The sequence below is a fragment of the Anopheles maculipalpis genome, chromosome 2RL (assembly GCF_943734695.1).
Source record: "Anopheles maculipalpis chromosome 2RL, idAnoMacuDA_375_x, whole genome shotgun sequence".
Lineage (NCBI taxonomy): Eukaryota > Metazoa > Arthropoda > Insecta > Diptera > Culicidae > Anopheles > Anopheles maculipalpis.
In genome coordinates, this window is record NC_064871.1 from 22226088 (window position 1) to 22250138 (window position 24051).

The following is a 24051-nucleotide window of genomic DNA, read 5'->3' on the forward strand; positions in this document are numbered from 1 at the left end:
CTACAGGACACTTCAAACAACTGATTCTTCATCCGAGAGCTACACGCCCTGCCAAGCATGACTCTAAGTGCAAGTGCAATGAAAGAGAAAGAAAAAAGACATTCCAAAGGTAGGAAAAAAGGAACAATTGCAAGTCACTTTTTTGCAGTGCCATTCGGCAGCATGCAGCTCGCCGCCGTTCTGAGCTCAACATCTCAACATCTTGTGCACCGTTGGCACCACACCGCTCCACTACACCCTGCCGCTTAAAGATTACGAGCTTTTACATCACGGAAGTTGGTACGCCCGTTAGGCACTGACAATTTCTTACCGTTAGCACTGCATTAGCAAAAACTTTGCGCCAGGCACACAGGGCCAGGGCCACACCGCCGGATGGGCGACCAGACGTTGATTCCTGGAAGCGGAATAAAAACCGTACGCCGTGCAATCCGTTTGTCCGTGCAAATTTCCCGCAGAAATCACAACGGGTGGGGTTGGGGGGATGGGAGTTGTGCAACGATTGGCCGGATGAAATCGGTCATGCAAATTCACTCGGCACAGGGGATGCTGTTGGATGGATTTACCGTCGCTGCGTTGGTTCGTCGTCGTCGTCCCGCTGTCAAATAATTAAATTTATCGCTGGAATTGCTGCGGGCGCATGCATGCAATGGCAGCAAAGTTACGGCAAGCGGTACCGTCTGTGCGTTGAATTAAGCAGCATTTGGGTACAGCGTTTTAAAACGTCGACGATGGATGCAAGCTGTTATGTTTTAGTCGAAAGTCAGTTTGCTTTAGCGCGGGAAGGTGGCATAAAAAGTGATGGCGATTGTAGCTGAGGGTGCGTGAGGCTTGCCTTCTAAAGTTCGGGGTAGGGATGATTAATGTGTTCTAATGAGTAGTGTGAAATTGAAATAGTTAGATTGTTTTACTTTTTCGCCAAAAAGTGAGAGATAGTAATTGGAGAAGGGGATTATCTGATGCAATTTACCAGTTGTAAAATTGTGATATTTTGAATTATGAAACGGTTTGGAAGCGATGCTATGACTTGTGTCGTCGTTTCATCTGCAGTATACAGTACAAATGATCTATTTAAAAGGGCGTTGCAACAATAAAAAACGAATTTAATTGTTATATTAGATATAACATTAATGTTTAAAAAATCTCAAACCCTTTTGAACCTTAGCTATGAATTGAAAAATAAGTTTTAGGAGCTGTTTTAATGAAATTCACTCTCTAGGAGTCAAAGGTTGTCTAAGAGATCAGATTTGAATAGAATTTTTCAACTCTTTTGTGTTTCGAATCGTGGAGAATTTTAAAAAGTGATTCAAATCTCTCTCCGGCATATATTAACTCCTTCAGAGGAATTATAACTCTTGAGAGTGATTGTAAAAACTCTCAGTGCGACTGTTACAAATATTTTATGCGATTCAAATCAAAAAAGATTTGCAAAAGCTCTTTATGAGGAGTTTGTTCAATTCATTCATACGAAAGATTTAAATCATGCACTTATTCTTACTCAGTACGCACAGCATTAGAGCACTGATTCGTAGAAAAAGGTTCATCGATAGCAGATTACCGAAAAAAAAACTCTGTTAGTCACTGCTTAGAAGATTTAGGAAATTCTTTCGTCAGTAAGCTCTTTTACACAAGCGTTGTAAACCGCTGATTTTAAGTGATTATCCATTTCTTAGAAATAGATGGTTTGGTCTTAGGATTTCATATCATTTGTATTCGTTCATTTTGCTAAGAATTTCCTCCAACGTATTCAACGTAACGTCTGATGCTTGATTTAAAGTTGAAACGAGCTGACTTGATTTGATAATCACACTTTTCGCCAGAAGAATTTAACTGTAAACGGATGATGTGAAGGAAGCGTTGTATTGTTTATTTTTCGAACTTGTGCTAATCTTTTGTCTTGAGAGAAAACTATTAAGTTAACTTACCTTAAAAATCAAAAAGAGTTTTAAAAAATACAGTAAGAAAACAGTTTCTGAAGAAATAAACAATGAATTTATGTCGATAAAATCGTTTCAAAAACTCAAACAAAACTTTTAAATTTTATTCAGTAAATTGGAAGGCAAAATTGTGAGAAATTTCGTCCAGAGTATGTAAAAAACAATTATTGTCAGGACATCGATGTGCTGGACAGGAGAATTTAAATCGCTGAAAGATAGTTATTTCATTAAAAATTCAATTTTAACTGTTGGAAGATTCTGGATAAAAAAAGGATAGTTCATTCCAATATATATAGTTTGAAAAAGCTAAAAACTTATCACAGCTGTAACTTATTACATTTTCATATTTTATTTCACTAGATTCAACTCGGCCAAACGCTCTTCAGCTCTTTATCTTTGCTTTACAATCATTATTACATTTATTTATTAATCGCAACCATTCTTCGTATGCTTAGCACACTGCATCTCGGCACACCCTCTTAAAACTGCTGATGCGATTATTGGCTTGTGCACTCAGCACTAGGCTTCATTGTTGCGTCGTATTCTCTCCATCTCAGTTCAGTTAATGCTGCTTCTCATCTACCGCCAAAGGGAGTAAAAAAGCGTGACAAGTTCTGTAGTGCACCAGCGCCCAGGAGCGCCCATAATCCTCACAGTGGTCTCTTAAAGCTCGTAATGCAACATTGTCAGGGTAAACGTGTTGAATCCGAGCCGAGGGTGTTGCGCTTGGGACCCCGGCCAACCGAGGTGGGTAATCGAAACACTCGGACCAATTCGGTCGAACCGGTCAGTGCACACAATTAATTTAATCCTTCCGCGGAAACTGGTGCCGCTGAAACCAGTTGCTGTTCCGAAAGCTCCCAGGCGCGAGGACACAGCTTTACCGTTTCGCAGTGCATTTATCAACGCCCGAGTCCCTAGCGCAGCAGCTTTCCAGTGAATTAATCGAAAAGTGGCAACAGCAAGTGGCACCGTAGCTGCTGCCGTAAAACGTGAACGGCATTTGGTTGCGAATGGTGTGGCCAGGCTTATGCGACCAGTGCTTTACGTGCTCGGTACGATACGGTTTTGGCGTTGTTTCGTGGCAGAACGGAACGTGTGCGGGGGGATGTGTATCTTCATCCCTATTTTCTCGTTCCACTCGGATGAGTTGCCGGTGGTAAGTTGCCGGTCGTAACGTTGTTGTCTTACGCTGCTTGTGAGCGCGTTTTCGTCCCTTTACTATTGTTTCTTGAGCGTATATGTTTATGCTTGTTTTTAGCTAGTGGCCGAGTTTCCTTATCTGCGGAAAACCGTAGCCGAAGCGGAAGGAGTTATTTTATTTCACGTTTTAATTGCTTTCTGTAGTTCAAATGGAGGTGAAAAGCCGGAAACAGTAATAGCAATTAAAATATCGTGCGCCGAGAGATATTTTTTTTTGCTCTCTCTGTCTTCACACCAACGACAGCGTCCGTAGCTTTCTTTTACCAAAACTTTCCAGCAAGCAAATGGTCGGAAAAGCACTGAATGCTTAATTCGCCGAGTCGAGGGCAGGGCATGGGTCGTGCAGGGCAAACAGTGCAAGTGCATCTGGTGAATCAAGTTTCAACGGAATCTCATCAACATTGTTTTCGGGCTATTCGATTTGGAAGAAATTTACGATTATTTGTAACATTGTTTGCATTTTTATACTCATTTGCTTTGAGAATTGGAACGCGCGTTAGTGAGCAGCTCTGTTTGCACATTTAAAGCAACTCATACATCAACCATTTAAACGCTTCTCTGCGTTGTTATCGTAAACCTTCTTCTAACCACAAACGTAATGCCTGTAATGCCGGCACCATTATTTCCGCTGATAGGTGACGCCTGACGATGGTAAGCATATTTCCGGCAAAACCCGCTCCGGCACCGGAAGCATCCGAGCTCGGTAATGAGCGTTCGCGTTTGTGTATGGTTCCGCTCTGCCGTACCTGGGTGGTCTCTGTATCGGCTGCAACAGTCCCTGGCATAAATGCACCGTCGATGTCCGGATATGGTGTAGTAACGAACGCATTTAATCGGCTGCCGCTGGGGTGTCTTTTTCCGGCCAGCGCATCGATCCCAGGCTTCAAGAGGCACGAATGATTCCGTGTGCCTGAGGAATTTGCAATGAACACATCGCCTGATTGGAATGTAAAATGGCAATCCCCTAAAAACAGAGGAAATGAATGCAACCGAGTGCACTGGAATGATTTCCTCATGGAAGGCGAAAGGACGATGGAGGGTGTGTGTGTGTGAATGAAGCGCAGAGGACGGAATTATTGGTCCATTTATCGATAACGGGACCGTGTTAATCGTGTCGCGCTCGGTGCGCTCCGTTGCACCAACAGCCCGGACAGGGTTGATTGTGTTTATTAATTGAATCACATAATGCAACGGTCACCAATCGCATTGCTAGCGAGAGACAGACAGAGAGCGAGCCTGAGAGTTATTGTGCGAGGCTTTGATTAGGTCCATTTCGGGCCAGTTATGGGTCAGTTTCAGGTGTGCGCAGCATACGCTGCAATACATTAAGCGATCGTTGCTCAGATGAAATGAACAGTGTTATCAAGCCGAACGGAGCTGTGGCTGGCGGAGTTGCAGGTGGAATTTGAATATGTTCGAGTTTCCTCCGTTGATGATGTAGTGCTAGTGATTATTGATCGTGTGCGAAAAGCTGTTCAATTTTATCACTTATTATACATCTAATTTAATGCAATATGCTAGCCGAAGCTAAATGCTTTCCAAATGTGGTAAATGGCGGAAGGAAATCAGATAAACAATCTTATAGATTGGGAAATGAATGATTTTTTCTTGTGGAATTTTTTGGTAATTGAAAACGAGAATTGGTCGTTTTGTATATCAATTGGTCAGTATCACAACTATATCAGTGGAGTTATTTCAATAATGTTTTATTATGTTCTTCTTAAACATTTATACAAATGCTAGGATTTTACCAGGACAAACTAATAATGAAAGGATCAGACAGAGTGCTGCAACAAAGTAGCTAACTGAGGTGTAATTAAATATGCCCGGAGGCTTCTGTCTGTATGATTACAGATGCTAGGCGGATGTCTGTTTGTGTCGGTGCGTCTGCATTGTTTTTATCGCGCATTACTCTCACTTTGAACACGTTTCTTATTGGTCTTTTTTAATTTATTTTCTCTGGTACATATTCAGGCTTTAGAATATTCTATCTTAAATTTACTATCGTACAGTTAAAATTATTTGAGCTCTGCACAACTATCCAACATAGAAATCCCACCTTAAGCACACTTTACGGTGTCAAATTGTCCATTGTTCCAGCACGTGTCAAGAGATGGCTTTTGTAAGCCATCGACTGATTGCCTACATAGCTTCGAGCCGACTGCACAACGCTATTCATTACAACGCTGATTACAACCGGCTCGAAAGGCACTATTATTAGCCTGAAATGAGGAATGCGAATGCATTTCCACCGCTTACCAACATCAGCATAACGGTGACAGTAAGATTTCTACCATCAGTTTGTTCTGTGGAGAAATAAAATTGGAAAACCCAACCACAACTAAAACAAAAAAACATAAAAAAGACAAAACCTACTCATATTTCATTCTGTTTCACTTCGACTGGGGCCGCCATCCAGCATGGTATACGTCCGGGTTTGAAACAAAATGGAGAAAAAGCTCAGCTCACGATGCCAGCCGCATCGTGCTGAAAGTTAGCCACCACCACCATATGAAACGACATGAATGACGAGCTAATTATTTTCATGGCTCCAAACGAGATTCCTGAGGCTGGCTGTGGGTACGCATGCGAGTAGATTGTTCGACAATGGTGGTGATCGTGATGGCTGCTGGAGCGTGCTTCCAACAATACGAAGAAATCAAAACCACATGGCCTACAGGGAGGGATACATGTTGGAAATTTTTCCTTGAGAGGGAATTTACGATGCAGTGAGTGGTTGTGCGAGAGCGAACAACAGTTACAGTATATGCAATAAATAATGAGACAAATCAAATTCTGTTGTTTAATGCTCCTTGATGAGTTTTGTTTATTTTCTACTGCACATGACCAAAGAGAATTCAGCATTAAAAATAATAACTTTAGGTAGTGAATCTGTGCTTAAGCTAAGGGTAATAAGATCTTAATGTTTGTATTTCTGTGTCATCAGATTTTGTATCAGAACGTTCAGGTAGAGCAACAGAAAATCTTGCAAAAAAAAAAACATCAATCAACACCAATAAATGTTCAAAGTTTGAGTTAAGAAATTGACTAAAATGCAAGACAAATAACAGACACTAATTTATAGTCCACATCTCCTTATTCATGATCTTGTAGCAAGCAATTAACTGATACAATATCAATTCTAATCCTTATTCTTGATGATGTAGTTGAGTTCTTTATTAATATCGAGTATAATATGGCCTCAATTATTAAAGTTAGGGATTATGGACCTCATAACCTGTCAGATCTTGAATCTTACTTTGGTAGAACATGGCCCTTATAAAATGAAACATAAATATTACACAATCAATTGTCAAACGGAAATATTCATCCACGAGCAAATTATAATTAGAGCTTACACTGTCCATAAGAACTAGCTATCATCCCAGGCAATAACGCTACCAGTCATTACCAAGACTTTGGTTAGCGTTTAGGGTGGCCTTTGACAACATCCGTCATTCACGTTCAATGTACGGGAAGCAAACCCATCCCTCCTTCCATCGCGCGAGCGGTTCGATTTTTGGTGCTGACAAGGAAACAGGATACTCGCTGTGTTCGACGTCGTGGCCGAACATTGGAGAGTGGGAGAAAAATCAACATTTTGAGTGATCGATTGCCCACCGGCCGGAGCCTGACAGCAATGATCTGTACTGTGTCGGGCACGAGAGTATGCGGCAAAAAAATAAACAAAATTTCATCTCACTTACCGCCCGATTCCCGTCAATTCCCACCTTCACCCGTCCTGATCGTGTGTAGCAGCAATAGCAGTAAAAAAAAGGATATTTATGTTGCCGCCAGTTATGGATAATTGATTTGATTCTTGTCGGAAAACACCGGTAATACGGTGCTGTGGGTGAGGTAGAAAAGCGGGAGAAAATCCGAACCCAACTTGACAGACGGATGACGGACATTCTGTTGTGATTTTGCTGGTAGCTTTTTTGTGCTTTTGACAGCGTCCCTTTTTCATGGGACGCTTTTTATAAAGTCATTCCATCACTGTTTGCTCCTTTCCATACCGCATCCGAGTACACTTTGCCCGTGACCTCCCTTAGTTCCGGGTGAGGGGGTGGAGTTTTCTCTTTTGTCGTGAAACAAGTGTTTTGCCCGTGCTTTTGTTTGGGTTATATTTTTATAGCAAGAAAAAAAGGAAATGATGCATTTACATGCCTGAAAGTGTTTCCTACTGGGTATAGAAAGCTTTCGGCGATTTCTACAATGGCAAAAGGTAACACACACACGCACAAACAGAGCATGTGCCCTCAATAAACTTATGCTCATTAAAACTTTCTACTGACAGCTTTCGAGACCTACATCATCATCATCATCATCCGACTGGCAGTTTTTCTCGCGGATGCTAAGAGAAGGAGATGGAGAACAATTGAATGCAAACACACATACCCATACTTCAACACAAAACTCTTTGCAGAAAAATCTGTGGCAGAAGCCTGCCAGTGGGATCCCCTGGCAGGGTTCTGCCAAATTTGCGTCACAAAAATAATGCCTCGTGACGACTTTGATGACTTCGATGCCGACAAAAGCTCGCCGGCCAGCGTCTACCCAAATCAAACATTTTAACAACCTACGGCAGTGGCCTATGAAATCCGAAATCGTTGTCCTCGTGCCCACGGGTCCACGCGGATCGATCCAATTTTCGATGCTTTTTAATTCCTTTTGCACCCTCACATAACGAGAGATTCAATCACTTGCGGTACTCGACCGTAATAAAGAGCACGGCTAGATGAAAGAAGATAACTCTGGTGCTCCAGAGGGCAAACCGAAAGCACTGAATATTTTGACGGCTGAGTCCTGATTTCAGGCTGGATTTAAGATAAAGCCGGCGGTGGAATCATGGCAAGGCATGAAATGCGACGCGCTACTATTTATCCTTCCAGAGCATGTCCGCCCTGTTGGTCTCGAATTGTTGGATGATAGACGGTACCTGTCTATACTGCCCGCCAGCCCAACATTGCCCACTCAGCAGGCCACACGCGTCTGCCATCGTGCCCATAGGATGTCATAAAGATGTGAATATTCACGCGAAAAATGTCCGTTACGGGGTAGTGCTTCACGTCAGGTGGCACAGCAAAGCTGGTCCCGAACATACGGTACAAAAGCGCCGAGCCGGGTGAAAAGTAGGATTCGATAAAATTCAAATTCATAACACACTATCCTGGTACGGTGGTGGGGTCGATTTTGGTGGCTCAAGTCAAAACCCCCCCGGACGATATATTCTGATTTTGCATTCCGATCAGCGTTGCTCCATCACCGGGCACTTTGCATTTACTTCCCATTTTTGGGAGCTTCTGCTATCGGCAGGCTGCTGGCAGGCCGGTGATGGCGCCCACAGCGACGGAGGTGGACCCCCGGTTACCGGTCACATTTGGTTGCAGCTCGTGAACGTGATCGATTTCCCGTTACGGCACATGAAATGTTTCACGGCGCTCACATTTGTATGGTAAACCGTAAATGGCAACAGTGATGGGTTGCGATTGCATTGGGGGTTTTAGGAAACCGATGTAGGTGTAAAATTTTCTCAAATACGAAAAAGGAAACTCAGAAGGAAAAGTGTCTTTTAATAAATCATTTAAAAAGTTCATTGTGAGCCATACTAAAACATAATGTATAGATTGAAATACAAACAAAGAAGATAAGGAGCTTTTAATGCCAATCAAAAACATTAATAAAATAAAATTTAGATTGATAAATTAGGAAAATTGCTTTCCTTACATAATTTAAGGAAATTTTTAAGGCATCTTGCGACATTTTAAGCAAAAAAATAAACGAAATAAAGGTAGTAATAGAGTTTAGTATAACAAGAATCAAAAATTAAACTTAATCTTGCCAGGAAGATTTGCAAGGAGGACAAACTATCTTCAATCTCAAAACAAATTAAACGAGAGAGTCTGTTGGTGGGAGGCCTCTCATCGATATATCGATAATCAGTTTTGATGAAATATCCAACACTTATCATGTGTTTTATTGTTGTATAAACAGGATGCTATTTTCTTCTTCAATAGAAATGTTCTAACACGACCAACTGTATGATGTGTACTGTACAAAAATTCGAATTTCTCAGACAAATGCCACAAGACTTCCCATGATAAACTGAACTCATTTAATCTGATGCTTAATGCCAGCATTCCGCTCACCTTCTACTTTCCGCGTACGATTACCAAAAAAGCTTTGCATTTTCCATTCATTTCGGCGAGCAAAAACAAAAACAAAAAAATCCCAAGCCACGGTTAAGCTTCACAGGAATTTGCGATGCAGCACTCGCTGACAGTTTAAGTAGATTCGTTCGACGAATTTCGAATCGACTTTTCCTTTTGGTCGTGAACAAATGAAAAATAAAACAAAACATGCTCACCCAACGTTCCCTCCCAAATCCACAGTAATTTCCCACCTTTCGCCCACAAAACGCGGTGGGGAATGGGGATCGGTATTGACTGCAGGACCAAGCACGAAGTGCTAGACAGAGAGCTTTTTGCCTTCTACCTTTTGGGTGGATGGAAAGCAATCAATTTCATGATTGATTTAAAACATCACTGTCCTAGCAGTCGTTTTAGGGGGCATACGGTCAACTTCCTGTTTTTTCATGTCATCTGACTCCTGCCAACCTATGTAACGAGTTACACAGTGAAGGAAGATGCTAAAAGAGCAAGAGAGAGAGAGAGAAAGAGAGAGAGAGAGAGAGCGAGAAAAGGAGAAAGCTGAAAATCAATATATCTTCAAGGAAACATTTTCAAACGGTAGAATTACAATTGCATGCGATTGTTCTGTTCTCTTTTCCGTGGAAAAAACTCTTTTCCAGGCATTTATAAAGTACAAAGTGAGTTTTTTCCGGTCGGAAAAACACGAATTACCTCAGGCAAAGTGATGGTGGCAATGAGGATATGTAATCGATTATGTTGTTTGTTATCATACCTTTAAATTGAATACACTTACTGTTACTGGTAATTTTTCTATAAATAAGCATAAAAATACTAAAGGCAATAACGATTCCTAAGATGTAACAAGCTGACAAAAGCATGGTCGTCCTTGTTTTCAAATAACGGTCTGTTGCCCTTATTGGAGAAGCAATAAGTGAAAAATAAACATACAATTCAAAAAAAAAAATCCAACAAGCAATAAGTTCTGCAACCTTCCTGTGTGTCCTGCAAACGACAGACATTATTTTTTTGTCTTTAATTACTTCAGCTGTACGTCGCTGCTGTTTCGCTTTTATTGCTAGCGTCTGTTTTTCCACGTACAGTTTTTGTTTGTTTTACTTTTAGCATATGTCCTACAAGCATGTCCGTTCCCGTCCACTTGACGTCTGTCCGCCACCGTTCAACCCGGTAGAACGTTCCCGGCGGAGATAATATCGATGACCGATTTTAATTAATTGGAGTCTCCTTCCTCCCTCCTTGGTGGGACGTGGTGGATTAAGGGCTGAATGTTGACGAATGTTGAAACTGCTCACTGAATGCGATGAATTTGTGGAATTGTGTCAGTTCATTCTTTTTATTTTTTGTCGTTTCCTGTAGTGAGGGAGTGTATCCTTATCGGGTGCCAGCAAAGTGAAATCGAATCACCGAACGGGCGGTCACCCAAACGGTGTTGAAAAATCTCATTTGTGATGAATTTTCTTTGCTTGTTTTTCGTTTTACTTTTCCAAAACAGTAGTAGCTAATGCAGTTTCGTACACGGCGAAAAGTGTATGGAATCGCGTTTCGCGTGGTAGAATGCAGAATGGATCACCTCGATGTAATTTTTTCCTATTACAATACACAGACACATACAAACCTTGATTTTGAGCTTTGAGTGGAGTAGAGACGTAATAAGAGAGAATGCAAAGAAAATACTTGAAATGTTCTCAATTTCAAACACAAACGCGATTGAATTATTTGTTGAAGTACATTTGGAGTATAAAGTACTTTTCGTTTTCGATGCTCGCCGATAATTCATTGAACAAAGTGAGAGCTACACGATGTTTTTCAGTGGAAAAAGTATGGACCGGTGAGTGAATCTTAAAACCTTTCCTAGCACTCCTTGCATTTTGAACTGTTGGTTTGTCATGTTATAGAGAATTTTAATTATTGTATTTTCGGTAAAATATATAAGAACGTCAAGTTTTTTTATTCATGTAGGACGGCCAGGTCGTATTGCTAATAACGTCAAGTTTAGAAACGATACAATTGAAAATTCAAACAAAATATAATAAATAAAATAAATTGATAATTGTAGGTATTTTCCGATGTATGCTATCGATAGGGCCTCAGTGCTAATTTTCCAGAACGACCGTCATGCCGGCCATCGAATGGCTTTCTAGACTTGTCGAAACCACGTAGTAGGATAGTCAGTCCTCACTACGGGGGGACGGTCCGGATGGGATTTGAACCCCGGTCCCGCCGTTTGAAAACCTGCTGCGTGCTGATGAGTGTTAATAACGTATATAGAATTTCCGCGTATATCGAATTGCTTCCGACAGCCAATCTTCTTCGTGACTTATCGACCTCTGAGTTCATGTTGATCATCTAGTGGTCGAATAAACTTGTTAATAACATGTACTTTAATTCCATTTAATATGAAAAATTTGGAACTATTTCTCATTGATATTATTTTCAAATTGTGAAAGTTTCATGAGATTCGTCGTAAAAAATAGTATGAAAAGTTTTTGAAACATTACCGTACAGTGAACTCCCGTATTTTAAGTATGGCATATATTGGGAAATAAAGGCAACCTTAAATTTTAATTTGGTTGTATCATCGTACGTATATGAACAAATACTAAAATTTAAAAAAATGTTAACGAAATACGTACCGCACTGTACCAGTCCGTCACATGGATATGAGAGAGAAAGAGCAAACGTGTAATGTTGTTATGTTGAAGCATAGCACCAAATCAAGTATGAGTTGTCAGATGGGAACCGAACCATTCGAATGTGGACCGAAGTTTTCCGAGCATTGGACTATGGAATTCATATGATTGGTAATTTCAGATATTAAGCTTTGATAAATCACTATTACATGTGAGTAATGAAATTATTTTATAAAAGTATTTTCAATAATCATTTTTGTCTTGTGCGATTGACTTAAAAGTAGATGTAGGCTATTCATAATTCCTGAATTTTCTCTTATTTTCATAGTTATAATTTAGTACCATTCATGCAGGAAAAAAGTATTTGGTTAAAATAAAAAAAAACTATCACTTTTGGTAATTAAAAACTGCCGAATAAATTAAATTTCTCCATCACCAAAGCATACAGAAAATCTGTCCAATACGTACTCACTGTGCAAACGCAACCCGAACTCAACACGATATACGTACCGAACCCGACTCATCCCTTTGTCTCTTTCTCTCGCGTACCGTTTTTCGGGCGCTTTCGGTCGCACATATGCAATGCGCACTGCTGCTGGAATTTTGCAGCTCAATTTCGATTCCAGCAGCGTCACGCACGGACGTGTTATCGCGCGTCGCGTATTTTACGTACTTTACGTACGCGTGTTTCTCGCAACAAGCAACACCGTGTGTCATCATCGTGAAGCGTGTGGGTAAAAAATCCTACACCCCAGTAAAGGTGGTGTGTCGATAAAACAAAAAACGAAAGCGTTTAAACGTGTAGGTAAATCGCAAGTGTGTCCTTTCGTCGTCCTTTCCAGCCTAAGGCAAAGCGAGAGCCAACAGTAAGTGCGTTAACCGGCAAAGGTAGTGAGGCGAAGGAGAAGAAAAAGGCATAGCATGGTTACAAGCATGATTGCGGTGGAGCATTTCGGGTGTAGGCCTCTGGTGTATGTGTGTGTGTGTGTTGGTGGGTGGATTGAGTTAGTTACAGAAAAAGTTACGCTCGTTTTGCGCTTACCGGCGATAGGCTGGGTCATGATGTTGTAAAAGTTTTCTGTGGATCTAGAGAAAGGTGAAAGGATGCAGCCTTAAGGCCGTCGAATGCTCCGAAAGTGAATAAAATATGTTTGGTACGGCTGAACCTACCGCAAATGTTTCGAGCATACAAAATCGGTACCGAAACATACCCCGTTATTAAGGGATAGGCTCCCGCATGCGAAGAAGAAAGAAAAATGAACGGAACGGCAGAGACAAGCTATATGATGCTGTCCCTCTTTAACCTCCTTCAACATCTCGATGCTCAAAAAGATGCTTTCTTATTAGATTGCATCGCCAACGTCTTAGAAATGGAACGGGCGCAGCGGAGGAACCCTTTGTGTGCGTGTGCGCGCGTGTGTGTGTGTGTGTGAGCACGGTTTGTTTATATGAAGCTCGCGTTTTCTAGCCTACTTTGTGTGCCGTTGTGATATTGTGTGTCTTTCCAGTGCGCTTTAATGCTACGGGTCAGTTCAAGTATGCTTGAGACGGCAAGAAAACAAGCGACGAAATAACAACAAGAGGGTGAGGAGTGAGAAGAAAACATAAAAAACGCACACGCACATAAAACAGAGAACCAAAGAACGTGCCTGTAAAAGGGAACAGTAATAAAAGCGGGCACAAAAACTGGAGCATACGGTACCGGTGGAGTGAGAGTGAGAGAGAATGAGATTGGGTGTTCATAATCTCGCTCTCGCTTGCAGCGCTTAGCCAAGCAACCCGCAGCAAGCGAAAAGAAAACGCATTCAAGAGGATAGAACACGACTCATCGCGTACCGCGGGTGCGTTTCTGGCTTCAAAACGTAGCGAATGTGTGAATGTGTGTACGCTATTATGTTTTTCTTCGCGGTTTTCTACTTTTCTCGCGGTGATATGGTTTACGTTTTGATACGAGATAAGAAAGAAATAAACCGGTTAAACGTCATCCCATCTTCTGAATGCGTGCTGAAAATGTTCCGAAAGAAATGTATTCGAGCAACGATCGTTCGAGCAGCCGCGTTGGTTGTGATTCGAGCACCTCCGGTTTGGGAGGCTGTACCGCGAAACACAAAAACCTGTTCTTAAAAAGCCCTACATGATCTTCTACCGCGGGCGAACGAAATGTGTGTGTGCGTAGATGCCGATCGCCAGCAAGACCACCACCACCACTAACACACCAGCAGTGAGCAATCGGGCGCAATCTCCGTGGACGAGAACTGGTTTTATGTTTCGTTGCACGATCGATTTCCAGCCAGCTTCAGTAACCGATCATCATAGCACAGTAGCAAACTCGATCTGCCAGGGAAGGCGTTCGTTAATAGTTGTAGCAAATGCTCAAGGTTCGGTGCATCTTCAATGCACGGTGTCAAGGAGCTTTTTTAAAAAATTGCAGTGTGATAAAGTATTGGCGCGTGTCCCATCAGGGGCATCAACAATTGTGAATGTGATCATGCATGTGTGTGTCTAAAAATTGCATCGAACAATTCCGCCTCATTGGAGTTGTTAGTTTTACGTGTGGTGCAAGCCCCGTCTCTTTATTTATATACATCCCTCTCCCCCCCCCCCCCCCCCCCATTCTTTCGCTCCGTCAGTGAATGCATTCAGGTTTAATCTGATGCACCCGCAGTGATGCATGAGTGTGTCGGCCGCTCCACGGTTCAATGAAAACAAAACCCGTTTTGCGATTTGTTGTAAATGTGACGATGTGTGTTTGTGTGTGAATTCGATTGAGAAAATTTTTGGGGATGCAACAAAAAAGTGCCTCCACATATGGTTGATTATTAATTTCGTTTTTTTTGTCCTTTTTTTGTGTGTCCCTTTTAGCTTTGTGCAAGCAAGTGATGTGAATTGTTCAAGTGAAAGAAAGAAAAAAACTACTCACTACGTGGGCTAGTGCAGGAATAAAGTGCATCGAAAAGCAATTAGCAGTGAACGCATCTAAATTCTGTGTGTCCAAAAAAAAAAATCAATATAAAATATTCATATTCCGGTGCGAAACGAAACAAACACCAAATGGAAGTTCGCAAGTGTGATCAAGTGGATGCATCGTTCGAATAAAAAAGAATTCAACGCCTCCTCAGTACGGCGCACTTTGGACGTAGAGTTACTCAGCGAGTTGAATGAATTAAGCGTCCGCCATCGTACAAGGTGAGTAAGTCAAGTGCCCGAAGAATTGAGAGGGTTAATTAATGATCAATTTATTGAAAGCACATTTACTGTGTGCATGTGTGTGGCGGTGTGCCCCTAACAATGGATTAAGGTTAAGGTAAGGGGTCTTGGATCAAGTTGTGCGCCTCACGGCGCATAAACGGCTATGTCAAATACCGTGACAAAACTTCTTGATCTGAGTGGTGTGTGTGTATGTCTGCTTGCGAACCATTCGATCACTCGCAGCATCACAACACAACAAATACGAACGATAAACCTGTAAAGCCTGTTGCATAGTGAGCTTTGTTTCACCCACGAGCGAACAACCTCGCTTCTCATCTCACGCCTTCGTTGATCGCGTCCGCAAATCACTCGCGCCGTGTGCCATTCTCACTCGCGATGGTTGTGTGTGGTGGGACGAGGTTTTGCTGAGTCAGCGAAAAAACCACTTCGAACCGTTTTATTCGTACTTCGTACCGCAACGACGACAGCACCTTTTTTGGTGTGCCTTTCTGGCGAAACAACTACACGCATACAAACGGTGCGATGCGCAAAGAAAAGCATTCGCCAATTTTGCACAACAGGTTCCCCCAAAATGGCTCTTGCCTGGCGAGCGCGAGCGAACGATGCATGTGTGTGCGAGGTTCCCAACGCGATCATGCAGCATAAGCAGCATAGTCGCTTTTGTGTATGCATGTGGGTGTGTGTGTGTGTGGGTTTGAGCCATCGCAGCATAGCTCGAACGCTGGAAATGAACCTTCAGTTTGTTGTTTTTCTAGTCTCGTTTTTTTGTGTAATGCTCTCGAACAATGTTTCCTGCCTGCGCGAGATGCTGCTACGATCACGAGTACGTTCGATGCATCGCTGCATAATGCATTCTCAGCTCGGATGAAAAGGCGTATTTTCTAGCCGGTTGCGAGGTTGGTGTTTGTAAACAGACGCTGCGGAGGAGTACACCCGGCCGACCGTTTTTGGAGCGCTTGGCCACGAAACTCATCGCGGAACAGTCACAGCACAAACGATCAACTATGGAGATGCATTGTGTGTGTGTGTATGTGTGGTGGAGCATGTTGACTTTCAAGTCGTGATTGGTTCGAGTCGTGTGGCCCTCCGTTGCCTTGTACTACGGGGAAGATTCCCGTGCAATGCGGCACAACGGTGGTGCATTCGATGCGTTCATAAAAGGAAGAAAAGTACCTCTCACCCGGAGCTCATCATTCCACAGCATCGTGTTCATGGGGTCCGGTATTTGATTTCTTCCCTTCAGCATTGGTAGGGTACGCTTCCTGTAGGGTTATAGCTATTTTTATCTCCCATTTCGTGTGTCCGTGTATGCGTGCGTTAGACCGTTGCGAGTGAGGCAGTGCAGTTGCAATGTTGCAGTGGTCGTTTGTTGTTTTGCTTTACAATTTCCCCGAGGTGCTTACCCGTTGCGCTCTTGATAAAGGTTGAATAGAATGGAAGCACAAGCACCACTCGTGCACTGGAGAAACACTTTTCCGAATGCGCACGGCGTAGCATCTCATACATCGCCGAGGCGGATGTAAATGTTGCAATTTTTTCGCCCCCTTCCAGGAAACATCCTGCAAACTGCAATGCAAGAAAATGTTTACGCATCATACAAAGCGTCAATGCTTTTTGCGCCCATAAAGGCTTTGCGAGTTTCACTTTGCCCTAGAACGCTTTTTGTGTGTAGCATACTTTCAAGACGAAATTGATTAAGACGCCGGTTTAGTTTGAGTTTTGAATTGCTTTTGTTAATTCGTCTTTATTTTGTTTTTTTTTTCATCAGAACGGTGCACTGCGCCACTAATGAGTGTGCGAGCTTATCGGTTGAGTTAGCAGATAAGTTCTGGCAGAAATTAAAAACGGCTGTAAACCGTGTTGCGGTAAGAGATAAGGCGAATGGCGCTCAGAGGTAGCTGGTTTGAGATCACATTACAGTAAGCAAATGTTCAGTCTTTGTTTGTTGGTACACTCACAAAGCAAATACAAAATATGGAAAACGTTCTAAAATAAACACGTTGAGAATACAAGTTGTTTCTGGAAGGGTAAATGAGTATTCTGTGAAAATAATAAGCCAGAATCATCAGCAGCACATTGGTTCGACGAACTAAAACAATATTTTGTCGTTTCCCGTTTATGTGTTTTTTAACATTCCACAGAAATCAATGACAAAACCTAACCTTCTCACCAAAAAAAAAAAAGAAAGAAACGTTCTGCTGGCTGGGTTAAATGTAATCTGCAATAAAACTATCGTAAAGCAAGCATCATAAGACATAACAGACAACAACAACAACAACGAAAATCAACATAAACAAAACTTATGACAAGCTAATGCTAAAGATAGCAGCAATGCCTAGTCAGGGCATGGATGATTGACGCATTTTTCCTAGAAAATAATGAAACCGATTGATCGGCCGGAACCGGGGAAGCGTTCGCGTTTTTCTGATTCATAAAAGTGGAGCACTTCCCCATGTACGTGAACACGCACGAAGAATGGAGTATCGTAAAACGTTGAACCACGCACAGGGTGCAGACTCATTCTATCCTTTAAGTTAAGCTTGCTCGCTTGGTGTGTGTGTGTGTGTGGTGCCAGGAAACAACATAACCCCACCTCACTCTCTTCCCTGAGTTACGGGAGTTGTAAATGTAGGCTCCCCGAGAGAAGTGGTTACGTTTGCGAGTGACGACATATTCGTTTGAGTGCTACGATCTATCCAAAGACAGGAAGAGTTTTGTCACGTGAAAACGGTTGGTTCTTGACAAAGCCATTGGCTTGCTGACTAACCCTCAGCGGTAAAGAGCCATGGGTGGGCGTTGATTCACCATTAGCTTGCTATATGATCCATTTTTATCCATTTGAGCGTTTTTGAGGTTTCGTGATAGAGGAATTCGAAGTTACGTCTATTCCACTTACCACTTACCACAACGTAAAGTAAAACCCCCAGCCTTACGTCGCCCACTGCAGGACTAGAATTTGTAACGCTTTTTTTTCCATGGCAAGGAGGTCGTGTGGTTTGGGTGATTCTGGCTGGCAGTTGCGGAGAAACGTGTGGATGCGGCTCATAAAGCAGCATGACTTTTTATGGACTCTGTCAAAAGCGTTCCCCGTTTTCTAGCACGCGAACAGCAACAGGATGGAGTATGAGAAGGAGAAGAAAAAAAAACAAGTGGAAGGAAAAACTGTACTTTGGAGAACGAAAACTATAACAGTCAATTGCAGAGCTTCCAACGGGGGAGGTAGCTCTCTTCACATACAGACGGTGTGCCCAACGGTAAAGAAAACAAATCGCTCGAATTGTTGCACACGAATTGGGCGAAAGGACACCCGCGTGCTGAGATGTGGGGTGGGCTCAGCATTCCCTTCAAATAAAACTTCTCACCCCATTACCCATTCTGAGCGGAAATTGGTTTCCGACTGCACGTATCGGCCGTCTTCATTGGGAGTTTCATAGTTAAAGCGCAAATGATAGGTTCATTCCATCCCGTTCCGTTGAAACCTTATTTATGTATGTGTGACTGGTGTGCCTGCCTAGTGAGCGAAAGGCAGGATCGATTCTATATTTTTTTTTTGGGGGAGGAAGAAAAACCAACCTCGCTTCATGCATGAATGCCATTAGTCACTGGCGTGTCCGGCAAACGGGAGCATTTATGTTTGCTCGTAGTTCGAACCATCGAGTGGCTTGTGTGGTAGGGAACCGTACCCAACGGGCGAAGAAATGCTCCAGCCAGCCGGCCAGACTCGTCTAATGGGCCGCATGTATGTGCGGTACGTGCTCTCCGGGGGTTGCTAGTGGTCCGTGATCTATGGCGAAATCACGAACCTTTTGAGGGTAATAAATTAAATCGAGATTCGAACCCCGGACCACTTTCGACTGCTGTCGAGGACATGGTTGCTTTATTTTCTTCAACTTCTTCGAACCTCCATCCCCCAGCGATGGGTGTTTGGGGTAGTGCAAGCTCTCAACAAAAATCAGTGACTATTGAAATGCTGATTCGATCCAATGTTACCCTTGAGGGAAGTGGTGGATGTTCCGGATCCCGTATCTGGTAGCTGGAAAGTGAAACCTATACGGGCCCATCCAATGCGCCACTGTACACCTACATGATGTTTCGGGCTGTTCCGTCCTTTTGGCCGGTCTGGATAGACAACAGTTCGATGTCCTTGTGCGGTTTTTTTGGCAATGAATGGATGGACGTACGGAGCCGAGCATCTTTCGAGGTATCTTTCGTCGTGTAGGAGATCCCTCTACACTCCACATGGAGCAGAATTTATGCATGTATGAAAACGTGACTTCTAAGTGAAAGTCACGGCATAGGAGAGGCTCCACTCATTGAAAACTCGGCAGATGTCTTGTGTGGATAAATTTGTTTGCTTGTTTTTTTTTCGAAACTCTGATAGTAGTGCGTCCGTTTGCTCTAAAATAAAGAACTACGCCCGGAAAGAAAGGTCGCTGTCACGATCTTCTTCAATGGTCGATTTAGTGTTCAGTGTAGAGCACACACTGAACACACTTTCCTTTCTACGAGCAAGCAATTCGTTGTTGTCATAAATAAATTTTATTTATGCTTCGATTTGTAGATTCATTTGCGGCGCTTACCACTATCCTAGAGCCCCTGGTGGAACGACAATCCTTCCAGTGGCAAATTCCTTTCATGCTTCCTTCATTCGGGATTGCGGCGTAAAACTAAAAATGGTAGATGAATTTTTGGTTTTCGATTCTACTGATACCACTTTTGTTTTGGGAGGGGGTCTTTGTGTGTCAGTTCTTTAGGCCATTCCACTAGATTATCCTTCCCCAACACCACAAAGGGGTGACCCCTTTTTTGCGTTTCGATTTAGTTTCGAAAGTGATTCGTTTTTGGCGGGCTTTTTGCGTGCTTTCGGTTTCGAGTGCTCTCCCGCCCATGGTTAAGGTTTATTGACGGTAGTTAATCATTTTTATTCTCCAAAGCAATCCATTAACGAAATTCTTAATCGAGCGAATCCATTTTATGGCAGAAGCCGCTTCGTTGACGACGACTCTCCGAATGAATTCGTAAACGGATCCGGGTTTCGTCTTTTTTCCCGATAGCCCGTTTGTGTTAGACATATTAAACGCGAGTGTGTTGTTTGGGTGTCACCGGCAAACCGATGCTTTCCACATTTTATGTTCCCGCATGCCGTCCCGCCCAATGACGTTCCGTGCCGGTTTCGGTCAGAAGCAGAAGGTTGAGCAATAATGCTTTGTTTTAATGTAAAATCACTAGGCGGTAGACCGACGACCAAAACAATGGCCGTGCGTACTTAAAAGTCGACAACAATCTCCTGTAAAAGCCTTGTGTACCTGATCTTTCCATACCGATAGTCGTAGGGCCGTTTTTTTTTTGTTGTTCCTACCGACGGTATGTGTTGTGACCGCTCAACGAGCCGTTGAAAAGGGATGCTATTAATGGGATGCCCGAGCGGTGTGAGTACGAGTGTTCCCTTACACGTGGCTCCAATTTTACTGATCGATCTTCGGTGCTTAATGAAGCTTATCATGAGTCTTTTGAAGTACCCTCAACCACCCCGAACAGCATTCAATAAGGGTACAAAGAGAGCGGAATTTTTAAGATTAATCTTCTTACTTTGCATCACACCGTTGAACATTGGGCAGTTTGTGTCGATACAAGATCATTTCAACTGTGCACGGAGAGGAGACGAGAGGGTTGTCCAGTTGTCGAGCAAGATAGTGCACGCCGACATCCTTGTCGTTTAATGAGGGTTGACCCATTTGCAGTGAGTATAAAAATCAAACTCATGCCCGATCACGGTCATCGTTGTTTTTGGTCGGTTTCTCCTAACTATGATGCTATGAAATCTCGGTTCCTACTTATGCTAAAAAAGGCGAGTACAGCAGCAACGTAAGGCAGGAAGGTGTCGGATAAAGTCTATAAGTTTTCTCATTTTATCAGTCCAAAATACAGCCATCGTGTCTGATCGTGTCGGATTCGATATAAAATTAAGGATAAGAGTCCTTAGATGGGCGGTGAAGTTGATTGGGCCAATGTGTGTGTGTGTGTGTGTGTGTGTGAGTGTGCTTTTGATTAGGCCTTTAATAGTGTCGTTTGCTGCCTGTCAGAGGGTAAAACTGGAAATAGATAACATGATCCTACATACATTCAACACATGCTACTTCTCACGTTACCGAGATAAGCAATCTTGTGCTGCTGTTCGTTCGCTGTTTGTGATGCGGCCGGTGAGTTTTACTTCTTCTTGTGTGTCTGTTTTTGTGTTGCTATGTGTGTACTTGTATGTTTGATTGTCTTGATAATGAATTTCTTTCACCAGGACACGACAATACAAATAGTAGCCTCCCTAACCCTCAACAGATATTGGACTCATCGAGCACAGCAGTGTTTCCTCTCGCAACAACGCTCTTTATCTTGATCTCTTTGTTTGGGGTCGCCCTGGCAAGGCAAACCAGGGTTGGGGATGTATTGCATCGTGTACCGGCCCAAGTGAGGATTTGCTTTGTTTGCTTTCAATCAGCACACAACACATATGGTGCGGTATATTGGGCGCCAGCAATGCAAGACAATGCACCAAAGAGTGCTGCAGTTTTTTTACCCCCTTTTTCGTGCACAGGAACATTGGAGGAGCATTCTTTCGCATTTCGTGTATGGAAGAAGAGTTGCTTCTCTGTTTGGCTTTGGTTTTGCTGCATTGCTTTCACGATGGGTCAGGAAAAGATTCAAATCCGCAAGACGGCGGAAGCCATTGTAACGCTGGGAGATGCTGCGGACCGTACCGAGCGGTTTGTTTTCTCACTACCACTGTCGGCAAACATCCGGATCTGCAGAATATAGAACCCGGATCTTGGGCCAAATCCATCTTTAATTTCATCTTCCCGTACTACGCCCCGGACGTGCTTGAAGTGAAACGATATAAACTTGGTCTGAGGCTTGGCAACGTTGGCATCAATGCGGGGAGATAAAGAAGAAAAAAAACGGTTCTTGAGCATAAAGATCACAACATGAGGTGGGATTATTGCTGAGTTGTTCATTGTGCAAACAAGCCCCCCTAGTACACTGCATCATTAGTCATCCGTCTCCTGTGCCTGGGGTGAGACATCTTTTTTGTGTGTTTGTGATCGTTTCGATGACTTTGAGTTGTCTTTACAATGATAACTATGCTAGAGAGTGAGAGAGCAAGTAAACGAGCCTGTTCCTGTTTAACTTGGTAGGATAAATGGCTGCTGACCATGTTGGTTTGAAGTGTTTTTCGTAACACAATGACATCAAACGGAAGATACACTCACGGCATTGAGGTCGAGGGTTTGTTTTTCAAAATTAATTTATCATTTTTGCTAATACGTTGCTTTAATAGACGTAAATGCAAGGTGAAGTTCCTGGGTCCAGTCGCTGCATTCTTCTATCATAACTTCCGGACGTCCGGCTGAAGCAAACCAAGCGAATACGCTCACACCGAGGTGCCGATCTATACGATAAAAAAACAACAAAATGGAGCAAATGTAGCATAAAGTAAAACCGGATTAAAAAGAAAACGAGAAAAGGAAAGCTTCGTAATGCGTTGGGTAGCAAAAGAATTCGTCCTTGGTGCCCCACCCTACCCTCATTCACCCCAGCGCCTTACATTGTGATCATTTGTCAAATGAACCTCGACGGTTGCGGCGGCATTCTTTTCTCACCAGCGGAGAATTAAAAATTCAAAATTCAATTTCTTACTACGCGAACGTGCCACAGCCCGTGCTACGGTTCTTTTGCGCCGTCGTATCGTTTTTGTATTCGAATGGCATTTTTACGTTTTGCCGGTCCTTTTGTTCCGTTTTTTCTGGGTCAGATAACACTTTTTTTTCGTTGCGTTGAAAGCAGCAGAATTTTGGTGGCAGAAAATTGTCGCGTGAAAAGTAAGAACGGGCGGGCGCAATATAGTAGATTACAAAATTAAAGTTCCAACCCTTGTGTCCACCATAGCGGGCGAAGTTGATAAATCGGATGATGACAAAATTCAGCAAATGGATTCATTTTGAGATATTTTTTTTTCTGCCCAGTTCAGACGAGTTTTGAAAATGTTACTCCTAGACGAGGTTGCAACTGGGTAGGGGGAGATGTTTGCCCTTCAAATTTAGCAATTTGCCAGCTGGAATGGTTGATGCTTCCGGTACGATTCTTCCGTTTGCTCGAGTTCGTTAGGGTTCGAACCGAGTGAAACTTTCATCCGAAAGTTCCGGTCAAATTCTTCCAAACACACACACACACACACACACACACACACACACACACACACGACCTTCCACGGTGCTCCAAGGACTGCCGGGTCCGGACCAAAAACTACGAGCAGATAATTTTTGACACCCAAACAATCGAAGCTTCCGTAACATCCGCAGCACAAGTCGTTAGACATGAAGAGTTGGGGATGTTTTTCAGCACGTTACCCACGTCATAGACATCCCTCGATTTTAGAGACAGTAAACTCATTATCACACCCTAGCAAAAAGTCTCCCAGGACGGGGGAATGTCCAATTGAGTCAGCGTTTTTGCCACAGTTTGTACCGGAGTTTCGGGCGATTCTTCTTGCTCGTCGCATTCTCACGTGCTTTCACAGCAAACACAGCCAAAGCTAAAGCGCACTTCAGCCGGTTGCCCGGATGATCCCGGTCAAATTATGGAAGGCAGCTGTTTCGGATCGGATAGCAGCGGCTTTCGCTATCGAGAGCGCTCCGAAAGGGATAAGGGACGACTCACGGGTTCCGCCTGTTGCCATCCCTTGCCGTCGAGGTGTTTCTTTCGCTCTTACCTACGCTTGCCTCTATCGGTACGAGCAGCAGCAGCTGTGTAATGGTGGATGTAGAATTTGGTAGAAAATGGTCCCGTTTGAAATGCAGAACCGTGGAAAGAGTGCTGCCGTATCGCCTTGTTCCTTGATGCTTTGTGTTTCCT

The 24051-nt window shown here is 43.1% G+C and overlaps 3 protein-coding genes across 4 annotated transcripts in view; 1 reads left to right on the plus strand and 2 right to left on the minus strand.

Annotated features, from left to right (window-relative positions):
- LOC126558812 (uncharacterized) overlaps window positions 1-21761 on the plus strand; it is a 174066-nt gene extending 152305 nt beyond the window's left edge. Inside the window, exon 5 of the mRNA XM_050214883.1 lies at window positions 21751-21761. The gene's annotated coding sequence lies outside the window, so the exon portion shown is untranslated. The remainder of the gene's footprint in view (window positions 1-21750) is intronic.
- LOC126557604 (protein arginine N-methyltransferase 1) overlaps window positions 1-24051 on the minus strand; it is a 724795-nt gene that overhangs the window by 292305 nt on the left and 408439 nt on the right. The window lies entirely within an intron of this gene.
- LOC126558592 (60S acidic ribosomal protein P0) overlaps window positions 1-24051 on the minus strand; it is a 321090-nt gene that overhangs the window by 131406 nt on the left and 165633 nt on the right. The window lies entirely within an intron of this gene.